Below are 12,613 nucleotides of genomic sequence, written 5' to 3' on the forward strand. Positions count from 1 at the left end.
GGGTCACAAGTAAATAAAGTGGCCTCCCTGTGAACAGAACTTATCATGTTTGTTTTGACTGTAATTTAAAACTTTTTGTTCATCTGGTAAAGTAACGTTAGACAGAAAGACAGAGGTAGAGTATAGTAGAGATTGTAGAGGGCTTTCTGAGTTACAGAAAACAGAGATGTAAACTAGTGAAGGTAACAAAGGAAATGGAAAGTTAATTGGAAAGTAAGAATTTCGAATTTGAATTGTTGGACTGATTAAGATTTAGCAATGTGAAAACTAACGAAATGTTTATTTTCTCTTTCTTTGAAATGTTTCCTGAGACTTTTGTCTTGGGAAAGTGGTTAGTGTCTGTTTGTTTGTTTGTTTGTTTTTCCCCTACGTTTTACCACACACACCAGCACGCACGTACAACTCACCTGTTATGAATATTTGTTAAGTGGTGTTAATATCATGTTTGATTGATTGTGTGGGGTCTTCTTTAACCTGTTTAGGATAGGGGGCAGTATTGACACGGCTGGATAAAAAACATACCCGATTTAATCTGGTTACCACTCCTACCCAGTAACTAGAATATGCATATACTTATTACATATGGATAGAAAACACCCTAAATTTTCTAAAACTGCTTGAATGGTGTCTGTGAGTATAACAGAACTCAAAAGGCAGGTCAAAACCTGAGAGATTCCTTTACAGGAAGTGGCCTGTCTGACCATTTCTTGAACTTCTTTTCCATCTCTATCATTTACTAAGGATCTCTGCTCTAACGTGACACTTCCCACGTCGTCCATAGGCGCTCAGAGCCCGGGAAAAAACAGAATGTCGTCATTCCAGCCCCAGGCTGAAACACATTATCGCCTTTCTCAAGTGGCCGATCAAGGGACACTGGGCTTATGCGCGTGACCCCGACCGCCCCCGCCTTTGGGATTTTTTCCTCTGTTTGCCGAAAAGGAGATTCCCTGTCGGAATATTATCGCTTTTCTACGAGAAAAATGTCGTAAAAATTGATTTTAAACAGCGGTTGACATGCTTCGAAGTACGGTAATGGAATACTTAGAATTTTATTGTCACGAATTGCGCCATGCGCGCGACACTTCTTTACTATTTCGGATAGTGTCTGGAACGCATCGAACAAAAACGCCGCTATTCGGATATAACGATGGATTATTGAGGACCAAACCAACATTTGTTATTGAAGTAGCAGTCCTGGGTGTGCATTCTGACGAAGACAACAAAAGGTAATCAAACTTTTATAATAGTAAATATGATTATGGTGAGTGCTAAACTTGCCGGGTGTCTAAATAGCGAGCCCGTGATGCCTGGGCTATGTACTTAGAATATTGCAAAATGTGCTTTCACCAAAAAGCTATTTTAAAATCGGACATATCGAGTGCATAGAGGAGGTCTGTATCTATAATTCTTAAAATAATTGTTATGCTTTTTGTGAATGTTTATCGTGAGTAATTTAGTAAAATGTTAGCGAATTCCCCGGAAGTTTGCGGGGGGTATGCTAGTTCTGAACGTCACATGCTAATGTAAAAAGCTGGTTTTTGATATAAATATGAACTTGATTGAACAAAACATGCATGTATTGTATAACATAATGTCCTAGGGTTGTCATCTGATGAAGATCATCAAAGGTGAGTGCTGCATTTAGCTGTCTTCTGGGTTTTGGTGACATTATATGCTGGCTTGAAAAATGGGTGTCTGATTATTTCTGGCTTGGTACTCTGCTGACATAATCTAATGTTTTGCTTTCGTTGTAAAGCCTTTTTGAAATCGGACAGTGTGGTTAGATTAACGAGAGTCTTGTCTTTAAATGGCTGTAAAATAGTCATATGTTTGAGAAATTGAAGTAATAGGATTTTTAAGGTTTTGAAAATCGCGCCACAGGCTGGCAGTGGCTGTTACGTAGGTGGGACGAATTCGTCCCGCCTAGCCTAGAGAGGTTAATTTGGTTGTAAACTGGGTACGCAGAATGATGGAAATGTTTGAAATGGTTTTAAATGGTTTCTGAGGTACAGGGAAAGAAAGGGGAATGAAAACACTTAATGGGGTTGAATGACCTCTGTTCTGGCTTCCTATTGAGGCCTGATCACCCTCACTAGAAAGACGGAAGACATTGGGTGAGATTTACATGGGCTATGTAAACACGAATAACTAGGAAGAAGTTTATCATTTATCAGTAGTCCTGTGTGTAATTTGGAACACGAGAAGGAGAGAGAGTATTGCCCCTGAATGAGGGACACCTGTCTCTAGTCATTACCTTATGGGATATACTTATTTCCTTATGGAGTTATCAAGAGTTGTAATTATAATTTGATTTGTTATTCTAATTTATTTATTTTTGATTTAACAGGAAGTGTTTTTTAATTTTTTATTACCAGTCCCTGGGGACCTTTGGTAAATATGCAAATTTATTTATCTGCCTATAAAAGGAAGAAATATATGTTGCTGATGGTTGACAGTTACTCCAAATAAATTGAAGGTTTTCCCACCTCGAGTTATATATGTGTAATGTTTTTCCCACCTCTAGTTTTATATGAAGAAGTGTATTGCTGCTGTTGTGTTGTTTGTTTGTTATTGTCTTGTTTCCATAACAAATCTCATCAGATTTGGTCTGCTGTATTGTCGGGATGTCTCCCTAAGGATTGGCCCTCTAACTCCCTGACCCTGTAACTTTGCAATGAGATCGCCAAGATGATAGGGATAAGATGATAAGTCAATTTGGTGAAAAATTGTTTAAACTGTGTATTCTTATTCTCTTTGACATTTGTTTTAGAAATCTGTATTAAGAATATTGCTAGTAGTAATAATTTGTCATACAGAAAAAAAATTGTCTGGATTTCCTGAATCAGAAATGCCCTAAACTAAACTGTTGTTCTGGTCTGTCCTCTCTCGAGGTAATGGCAAAGGTGACCACAGATGGTGTGTAGATGCATGGAAGGGATCATTTAACTTCTTCAGGCTAGGGGGCAGTATTCGGAAGTTTGGATGAATGAGGTGCCCAAAGTAAACTGCCTGTTACTCAGGCCCAGAAGCTAGGATATGCATATAATTGGTAGTATTGGATAGAAAACACTCTAAAGTTTCCAAAACTATTAAGATAATATGGCAGGTGAAAACCCGAGGACAATCCATCCAGAATTTTTTTTTTTCAGCTCACCCTTGATTACTATGGCTGTCAATGGGAATATAAAAGGAATACCTCCCAGATTGCAGTTCCTAGGGCTTCCACTAGATGTCAACAGTCTTTAGAAAGAGTTTCAGGCTTGTTTTTTGAAAAATGAGCTAGAATTTGTAGTTTTAGCAAGTGGCTCCCATTTTGGCTGTAGTGTTTGTTGCGCGTTCTGGTGAGGGCGCAAACTTAACCTGTTAGGGCTAGGGGGCAGTATTGACACGGCTGGATAAAAAACGTACCCGATTTAATCTGGTTACTACTCCTGCCCAGTAACTAGAATATGCATATAATTATTGGCTTTGGATAGAAAACACTCCAAAGTTTCTAAAACTGTTTGAATGGTGTCTGTGAGTATAACAGAACTCAAATGGCAGGTCAAAACCTGAGAAGATTCTGTACAGGAAGTACCCTGTCTGACCATTTCTTGGCCTTCTTTGCCATCTCTATCCATTACAAAGGATCTCTGCTGTTACGTGACACTTCCTAAAAATGGCATAAAAATGGATTTTAAACAGCGGTTGACATGCTTCGAAGTACGGTAATGTAATATTTAGATTTTTTTTGACACGAATTGCGCCATGCTCGTGACCCTGATTTACCATTTCGGATAGTGTCTGGAACGCACGAACAAAACGCCGCTATTTGGATATAACGATGGATTATTTTGGACCAAACCAACATTTGTTATTGAAGTAGCAGTCCTGGGAGTGCATTCTGACGAAGACAACAAAGGTAATCAAACTTTTGTAATAGTAAATCTGACTTTGGTCAGGGCCAAACTTGGTGGGTGTCTAAATGGCTAGCCGTGATGGCTGGGCTATCTACTGAGAATATTGCAAAATGTCCTTTCACCGAAAAGCTATTTTAAAATCGGACACCTCGATTGCACAAAGGAGTTCTGTATCTATAATTCTTAAAATAATTGTTATGTTTTTTGTGAACGTTTATCGTGAGTAATTTAGTAAATTGTTAGTAAATTCCCCGGAAGTTTGCGGGGGGTATGCTAGTTCTGAACGTCACATGCTAATGTAAAAAGCTGGTTTTTGATATAAATATGAACTTGATTGAACAAAACATGCATGTATTGTATAACATAATGTCCTAGGGTTGTCATCTGATGAAGATCATCAAAGGTTAGTGCTGCATTTAGCTGCCTTCTGGGTTTTTGTGACATTATATGCTAGCTTGAAAAATGGGTGTCTGATTATTTCTGGCTGGGTACTCTGCTGACATAATCTAATGTTTTGCTTTCGTTGTAAAGCCTTTTTGAAATCGGACAGTGTGGTTAGATTAACGAGAGTCTTGTCTTTAAAATGCTGTAAAATAGTAATATGTTTGAGAAATTGAAGTAATAGCATTTCTAAGGTATTTGAATAACGCGCCACAGGATTCAACTGGCTGTTGAGTAGGTGGGACGAATTCGTCCCGCCGGTCCTAGAGAGGTTAACCAAGAACAGCGTGAACCTCAACCCCCCTAACCGGCTGAAAAAATGGCGTTCACTATGACCTTGTCCTTCACCACTTCTACTGTGAGACCAGAGTCTGAGCCAGCAACCTGTACACAGCATCCAGTCAAAGCAATCAACTGCCTTTTCCCTCATGCCTTTTCTCTCAGGAGTGCGACATGAGTCCATGTGGAGTGAGCATGGAGAGAGAACCTGTCAAAATGTATTTCATGCTGCTGGTGTACCGGTAGGAAAATGCACAAGACATAATGGACTGTAAAGGACAGGTGAAACATTATCAAGGGCCCTCCACTTTGAACATGTGCCATTGAGAGGACGAACTGACACACTATCTGAAGATGAACGTGAAGACACGCCAGAAGGATGAGTGCCGGGAAAGAAGGGGGGGTCAACCGTGCTAGTAATTGATTTAGGCTTATCCAAAATGATTTACTTGGGGTATCAGGTTGATTGTGGAGGTCTGCACACTGCGAACTGGATAATAATTTAGACTAAGAATGCATTGAGATACCAATCTGTCATTAACTATTCTCATCAATTGTGGTAATGCTGGAAATATAAGATGAATATACTGTTTGCAAATGTACAGTTGTGGCCAAAAGTTGAGAATGACACAAATATTAATTTCCACAAAGTTTGCTGATTCAGTGTCTTTAGATATTTTTGTCAGATGTTACTATGGAATACTGAAGTATAATTACAAGCATTTCATAAGTGTCAAAAGCTTTTATTGACAATTGCATGAAGTTGATGCAAAGAGTCAATATTTGCAGAGTTGAGCCTTCTTTTTCAAGACCTCTGCAATCCACCCTGGCATGCTGTCAATTAACTTCTGGGCCACATCCTGACTGATGGCAGCCCATTCTTGCATAACCAATGCTTGGAGTTTGTCAGAATTTGTGGGTTTTTGTTTGTCCAACCGCCTCTTGAGGATTGACCACAAGTTCTCAATGGGATTAAGGTCTGGGGAGTTTCCTGGCCATGGATCCAAAATATCGATGTTTTGTTCCCTGAGCCACTTAGTTATCACTTTTAGCTTATGGCTAGGTGCTCCATCATGCTGGAAAAGGCATTGTTCATCACCAAACTTTTCCTGGATGGTTGGGAGAAGTTGCTCTCGGAGGATGTGTTGGTACCATTCTTTATTCATGGCTGTGTTCTTAGGCAAAATTGTGAGTGAGCCCACTCCCTTGGCTGAGAAGCAACCGCAAACATGAATGGTCTAAGGATGCTTTACTGTTGGCATGACACAGGACTGATGGTAGCGCTCATCTTGTCTTCTCCGGACAAGCTTTTTTCCGGATGCCCCAAACAATCGGAAAGGGGATTCATCAGAGAAAATGACTTTACCCCAGTCCTCAGTAGTCCAATCCCTCTACATTTTGCAGAATATCAGTCTGTCCCTGATGTTTTTCCTGGAGAGAAGTGGCTTCTTTGCTGCCTTTCTTGACACCAGGCCATCCTCCAAAAGTCTTTGCCTCACTGTGCGTGCAGATGCACTCACACCTGCCTGCTGCCATTCCTGAGCAAGCTCTGTACTGGTGGTGCCCCGATCCCGCAGCTGAATCAACTTTAGGAGATGGTCCTGGCGCTTGCTGGACTTTCTTGGGTGCCCTGAAGCCTTCTTCACAACAATTGAACCACTCTCCTTGAAGTTCTTGTTGATCAGATAAATGGTTGATTTAGGTGCAATCTTACTGCCAGCAATATCCTTGCCTGTGAAGCCCTTTTTGTGCAAAGCAATGATGACGGCACCTGTTTCCTTGCAGGTAACCATGGTTAACAGAGGAAGAACAATGATTCCAAGCACCACCCTCCTTTTGAAGCTTCCAGTCTGTTATTCGAACTCAATCAGCATGACAGAGTGATCTCCAGCCCTGTCCTCGTCAACACTCATACCCGTGTTAACGAAAGAATCACTGACATGGTGTCAGCTGGTCCTTTTGTGGCAGGGCTGAAATGCAGTGGAATTGTTTTTGGGGGATTCAGTTAATTTGCATGGCAAAGAGGGACTTTGCAATTAATTGCAATTCATCTGATCACTCTTCATAACATTCTGGAGTATATGCAAATTGCCATCATACAAACTGAGGCAGCAGACTTTGTGAAAATTAATATTTGTGTCATTCTCAAAACTTTTGGCCACGACTGTACATTCTAACCGTGTCGATGTGTGCTAAGTTGAGGATCTTGAATTTGAGTAATAGACTCAACGTGGAGCACTGAAGACTGTCATTCTAAATTTGGGTTGCATAACATTGATAGTAGGGGTTTTGTTCACCATGTTACCAGAATTCTAATGTTAAAGCATATCAATACATATGGCTTTCTGATGATACAGTACAATTGACTTAAGCATGTTTTAATATGTTTATAACTATGTATGTGTTTGAGCAGTAGTGACTAACGTGCTATGGGTTAGATAGAATGATTTATGTGCAAATGTATTTGTAGCCAGATGCTAAGTAAATACGGGGCATATGTTTGAGACAGAATGTTTGCATAAGATTGTGCCAAATGATAGGTGACCATTGCTGTACATTCATACCCCAGGGTGAGGGTAACTTGACTATGGTAGTGGAACATCTGAAAGACCTCAGCTATGATCTCGCATGCAAACACCAACCAGACAACGATTGGAATCCGTTTGGATGGGTTCAGTCATTATTTGCTGTTATGGGAGCTACAATATTTATTTTGTTGATTTATGGCTTAGTTATCTTTTTTTGCAATAATGCTTATTATAACTTGTGTTTGGTGATGAAGTATGTACTGATGTTTAATTAATGTCCTTACCCCCTTCTGAGAATGAATTGCACTATGTAAAGGTTTGAAACTCATTTACGATTGTAATGTATGTTTTCAATTTTCCTTTTTTCCCCTCATGTTAATGCTTGCTAGATGAAAATTATTTTAAGTAATTTCCTATTAGGTTGAGACATTAGTCTCAAAAGGGTGGATATGTGGAGGAAATTATTTAATTACCTACTATGTTGTTTAATTAGACATACTATGTTGTTTTTACTTAAAGAATTGTCCATTGTTATATGTTAGTATTTTGCTGATACAGGCTTGTCTTGTGTGACTTAGTCACAAGTCTGAGTGTACAGATAAGAGCCATTTGGTTGTGACTGCAGTATGTGACATCCTGTTTTAACAATCTACAGGAACTTAGATGTCTGGAAACATGCAGAAAGGAACAGACAACGGTGGCAACGTCAGCTATCTTAATCTGCACAAACAAGCTAAATCAGCTTTTACACACCATGTTCCCTCCCTGTTTCCCCCCATCTGCTAAACTGCCACGTAGACAAAATAGGTTGTACTTTTTCTATAAAAGGAGAGACAACGCTGTCCGTTGGGCTTTCCTAATGATGCACTGTTGAGTGGTTGTTATTGATTGCTTCATTTTTGTAAATCTTATAATAAAGTTGTTTTGAAGAATACAGTCTCTCTCCTTTTGGTTAGAATTACCACAACATATTCGATTGAACTAAGGAAAACACATCTATACAGTTTTAACCTCTCTAGGATAGGGGGCAGTATTTTCACATCCGGATAAAAAACATACCCGATTTAATCTGGTTATTACCACTGCCCAGAAACTAGAATATGCATATAATTGTTTGATTTGGATAGAAAACACCCTAAAGTTTCTAAAACGGTTTGAATGGTGTCTGTGAGTATAACAGAACTCATATGGCAGGCAAAAACCTGAGAAGATTCTGTACAGGAAGTGCCCTCTCTGACCATTTCTTGGCCTTCTACACTCTCTTTATTGAAAACTGAGGATCTCTGCTGTAACGTGACATTTTCTAAGGCTCCCATAGGCTCTCAGAAGGCGCCAGAATGTTGAATGATGACTTTGCAGCCCATGGCTGAAAAACAGTAGCGTATTTGGTATGTGGTCGATCTGAGAACAATGAGACGGGGGCGCACGTGCACGTGCACGTGAAGAGTCCATTTTAGATTTTGAGTCTTTGAACGAAAACAGGGTTTCCCGGTCGGAATATGATCGCTTTTTTACGAGAAAAACCGCATAAAAATTGATTTTAAAAAGCGTTTCACATGCTTCGAAGTACGGTAATGGAATATTTAGAATTTTTTTGTCACGATACGCGTCCGTGCGTCACCGTTCAGATAGTGTCTTGAACGCAAACATTTGTGGATGAAGTAGAAGTCCTGGGAGTGCATTCTGACGAAGAACAGCAAAGGTAATCCAATTTTTCTTATAGTAAATCTGAGTTTGGTGAGTGCCAAACTTGGTGGGTGTCAAAATAGCTAGCCCGTGATGGCGAGCTATCTACTCAGAATATTGCAAAATGTGCTTTTGCCGAAAAGCTATTTTAAAATCGGACACCGCGATTGCATAAAGGAGTTCTGTATCTATAATTCTTAAAATAATTGTTATGTTTTTTGTGAACGTTTATCGTGAGTAATTTAGTAAATTCACCGGAAGTTTGCGGTGGGTATGCTAGTTCTGAACGTCACATGCTAATGTAAAAAGTAGTTTTTTGATATAAATATGAACTTGATTGAACAAAACATGCATGTATTGTATAACATAATGTCCTAGGAGTGTCATCTGATGAAGATCATCAAAGGTTAGTGCTGCATTTAGCTGTGGTTTTGGTTTTTGTGACATTATATGCTAGCTTGAAAAATGGGTGTCTGATTATTTCTGGCTGGGTACTCTGCTGACATAATCTAATGTTTTGCTTTCGTTGTAAAGCCTTTTTGAAATCGGACAGTGTGGTTAGATTAACGAGAGTCTTGTCTTTAAAATGGTGTAAAATAGTCATATGTTTGAGAAATTGAAGTAATAGCATTTCTAAGGTATTTGAATATCGCGCCACGGGATTCCACTGGCTGTTGAGTAGGTGGGACGATTTCGTCCCACATACCCTAGAGAGGTTAAAAAGACCTACCTCATCTGTACTGTAACACTAACCCACATCTGAACCACCATTAATCCAGGTTAATAGCATACACTGATCATATCTCTTTCACAGGACAGACCTACTCCCGTGACCTGGCACAGCATGTCTTTAACTTCTTAGGAATAGCCCCCTTTTTTTCAATTTTCGCCTAAAATGACATACCCAAATCTAACTGCCTGTAGCTCAGGCCCTGAAGCAAGGACATGCATATTCTTGGTACCATTTGAAAGTAAACACTTTGAAGTTTGTGGAAATGTGACTTGACTGTAGGAGAATATAACACAATAAATCTGGTAGAAGAAAATACCAACATTTTTTCCCCCTACCCCCATCTTTGAAATGCAACAGAAAGGTCCCACGTCTGTAAGTCCGATGGTGTCCACAAGATAGCAGCAGTGTATGTGCAAAGTTTCAGACGGATAACTTGAAGTATGAGAAAACTACATGACATTTAGTGTGAAGTCACCCAGGTACATTTGGGCAAATCGTGAAGGTGCCATACCGGGTCAATGGATTAATGCTCTCTATGGTAAAATAAAAAAAAGAGATTTGATGTCAAAAGGAGAGAAAGAGACAGTGACTAAGCTGATCTGAGGTCCAGGTAAAGATCAGATTGAGGTTTATTGTCCTACAAGAGGAAATTCTTACAGCTCACACATTACATACACAAACCACATAGAAACACAGCAGGAAACAAACAGCAGCAAACAGTCAGACATACTGTAAATGCTAGGATGGGCTGGTGTTGTACCAGCAGCTACAGGATGCAAGGTCAATAAAACCCTGAGAGAACTGGACCAACAAAACCACTAACCCAGAGAGGACAGAGAGAGCTAGAAAAAATATATGAAGGAAGATGTGATGTTTTGCTCATCGTCTGCATGGATACAATGGATGATGTTTCTATGTTTGTATTAATGTATCATAGCATCATTAATTATGCCAGTTGACTAGTAGAAGTAGAATGATTCTGTACTTTGTAGAGTAGCCTAAACCCTATAATTAGACTGAGTAGAACAGACATGGAACCCCTGACCTTGTCAATGACTGGTAAACTCATACACTCACAATGCCTGACATTGAAAGGGGATTCCCGTTCTACCCACTCTTATTATTATATGGCCTACTATACACCATCTGCCCTGTACAGTAGGCTTAACAATGACCTTAGGCAAGGGCTACAGACAGTATGTGTGTGTCTATAAATAAACAGTGTTAAACTTAACAGTGACTCTCTGTTGTCTCCGTTGTTCATTCATTCTCTCCCAGCATCACCCCATCATCATCACCAGCTATACCCCAGCACCCATAGGCCTCCCATCCAAGCTGAGCACCAATACACCAGACACCAATACAAATCTTCAACCCAATACACCAGCACCATTCCCAGAAGCAGTTGACCTACCCCAGCCCCAAGACCTAACACAGCACCAATGCAATATCTAACCTAACACAGAAACCAGGCTATTCGTGAACAGAGGAAGGGACGAGAGAGAGTGCGAGAGAGATATATGTAGGCTATGCTATGTACCCTCATATTCCCGGGCTGTCACATACCCAACAGAATAAAAAAGAGCGGACCCTGAAACAAACAGACCGTTAGATAGATCTTGTAAATCTAGAAATCTCCCGGCCAACTTAACGGTCTGGTCATTCCCTCCGTGTGTCGGTCACCCAGGAGACAATGACGGCTCTACACAGCAGCAGGCAGCAGACGCAATCTATCAATCTTCATTCAAACAACTGTTATGATCAGAGTGTTCAATGGTCAACTTACTATTAATGGAATAGCCCAGTAAACTACTGTTTTTTCCGTGACAGTGTTGCAGTAGGTTGTCTCTAACGCAAGAGAGGATGATCTGCCTGTATAAGCATGGGACTCGTTAGCCAATAATAAAACAAGAAAAAACAAGAATCCTATTACCACCGTTTACCATGCAACAATATATTCCAGACTTACCGGACGGTGATTATAACAGCTACTCGTCCGTTGTTATTGTTTTCTCTGTCTGTTTATCCGTTTAGAAAAAAAGCACGCGGTCTGTGTTGCCGTAGCCTCCTGCAGTCTGGTGATGGTATAATAACAGCCGCGTCTGTCTCGCTCCAAAGAACCTTGAGAGAGAGAGAGAGAGAGCCACTCCCACCTGTTGCTAACAGTACATGCATCTATAATTACACAGTAAGGAATAATGATCCAAATAGGCTGAAACTATTACGCTCGTTCTTTGGCAGCGAATGAAAAGGTTGTTGTTTGAAGCTCAGACTAGAGGGATGGATGCAACATAACGGATTTAACCACACCGAATGTGATTTTAAAGTGTTATAGTCTAGTTTATCATGATTTAGTTGCCTAGGCTAAAGTGTGTGGGTGTACCTCTAATCTTGGGCAGTGAAGCTCTTTGTAATCTGTAACACATTCATGTAATGACAATAGTACATGGGTGATGGAGAAGGCCAGAGGTTAAACCTGTCTTTCTCATCCAATGGATTTTGAGTAGAAGGCAAGGAGTATGCAATTAAGATTCTCCCAGAGATCGAGGAATAGACAGAGACAGATAAATGAGGCAGTGAGAGGGAAGGAAAGGGATATAAATAAAGAGCTGGTGGGTTGCGACACAGACGCACACATACCCTTTGTCTAGCCAGGCAGATTAAGACTGTGGCAACAGTAATTACCAGTTTAATCAGTGTCTTGAGTCTTATTTCCCGTTCAGATAAGAACCCCACCCAGAGGAGCAGAAACACTTCCAATAACACTTTATATAAACAGACCTAACCAGGAGTACACCCAACAGACCGAGACAGACTCTCTCCATAATAGAGATTTGTCTCATTCAAAATAAGACTTTTATAAGCATCATAATTATGTCTCCAATACACAGGAAGAGAAGACTTCAATAACTATCGCCACCCTTATCTGAACTGGTCTGAACCAGTTCAACTCAGTCTATACCAGTTCTAAACCGGTCTAACCTCAGGTGGACTACAGTAGTCTGGGGAACTGAAAAGATTGAGGTTTTCTAGCCTCTTCTCACAGC

General features: G+C 40.2%; 1 protein-coding gene across 2 annotated transcripts in view; it reads right to left on the reverse strand.

Moving 5' to 3' along the window:
- The window catches only part of LOC106612759 (glycerophosphodiester phosphodiesterase domain-containing protein 5), a 41,751-nt gene extending 29,172 nt beyond the window's left edge, over window positions 1-12,579 (reverse strand). For both annotated transcript variants that reach the window (XM_045724525.1, XM_045724524.1), the window contains exon 1: window positions 11,536-12,579. The gene's annotated coding sequence lies outside the window, so the exon portion shown is untranslated. The remainder of the gene's footprint in view (window positions 1-11,535) is intronic.
- Window positions 12,580-12,613: the final 34 nt, after the last annotated feature.

This window comes from Salmo salar, chromosome ssa09, assembly GCF_905237065.1.
Source record: "Salmo salar chromosome ssa09, Ssal_v3.1, whole genome shotgun sequence".
Taxonomy (NCBI): domain Eukaryota; kingdom Metazoa; phylum Chordata; class Actinopteri; order Salmoniformes; family Salmonidae; genus Salmo; species Salmo salar.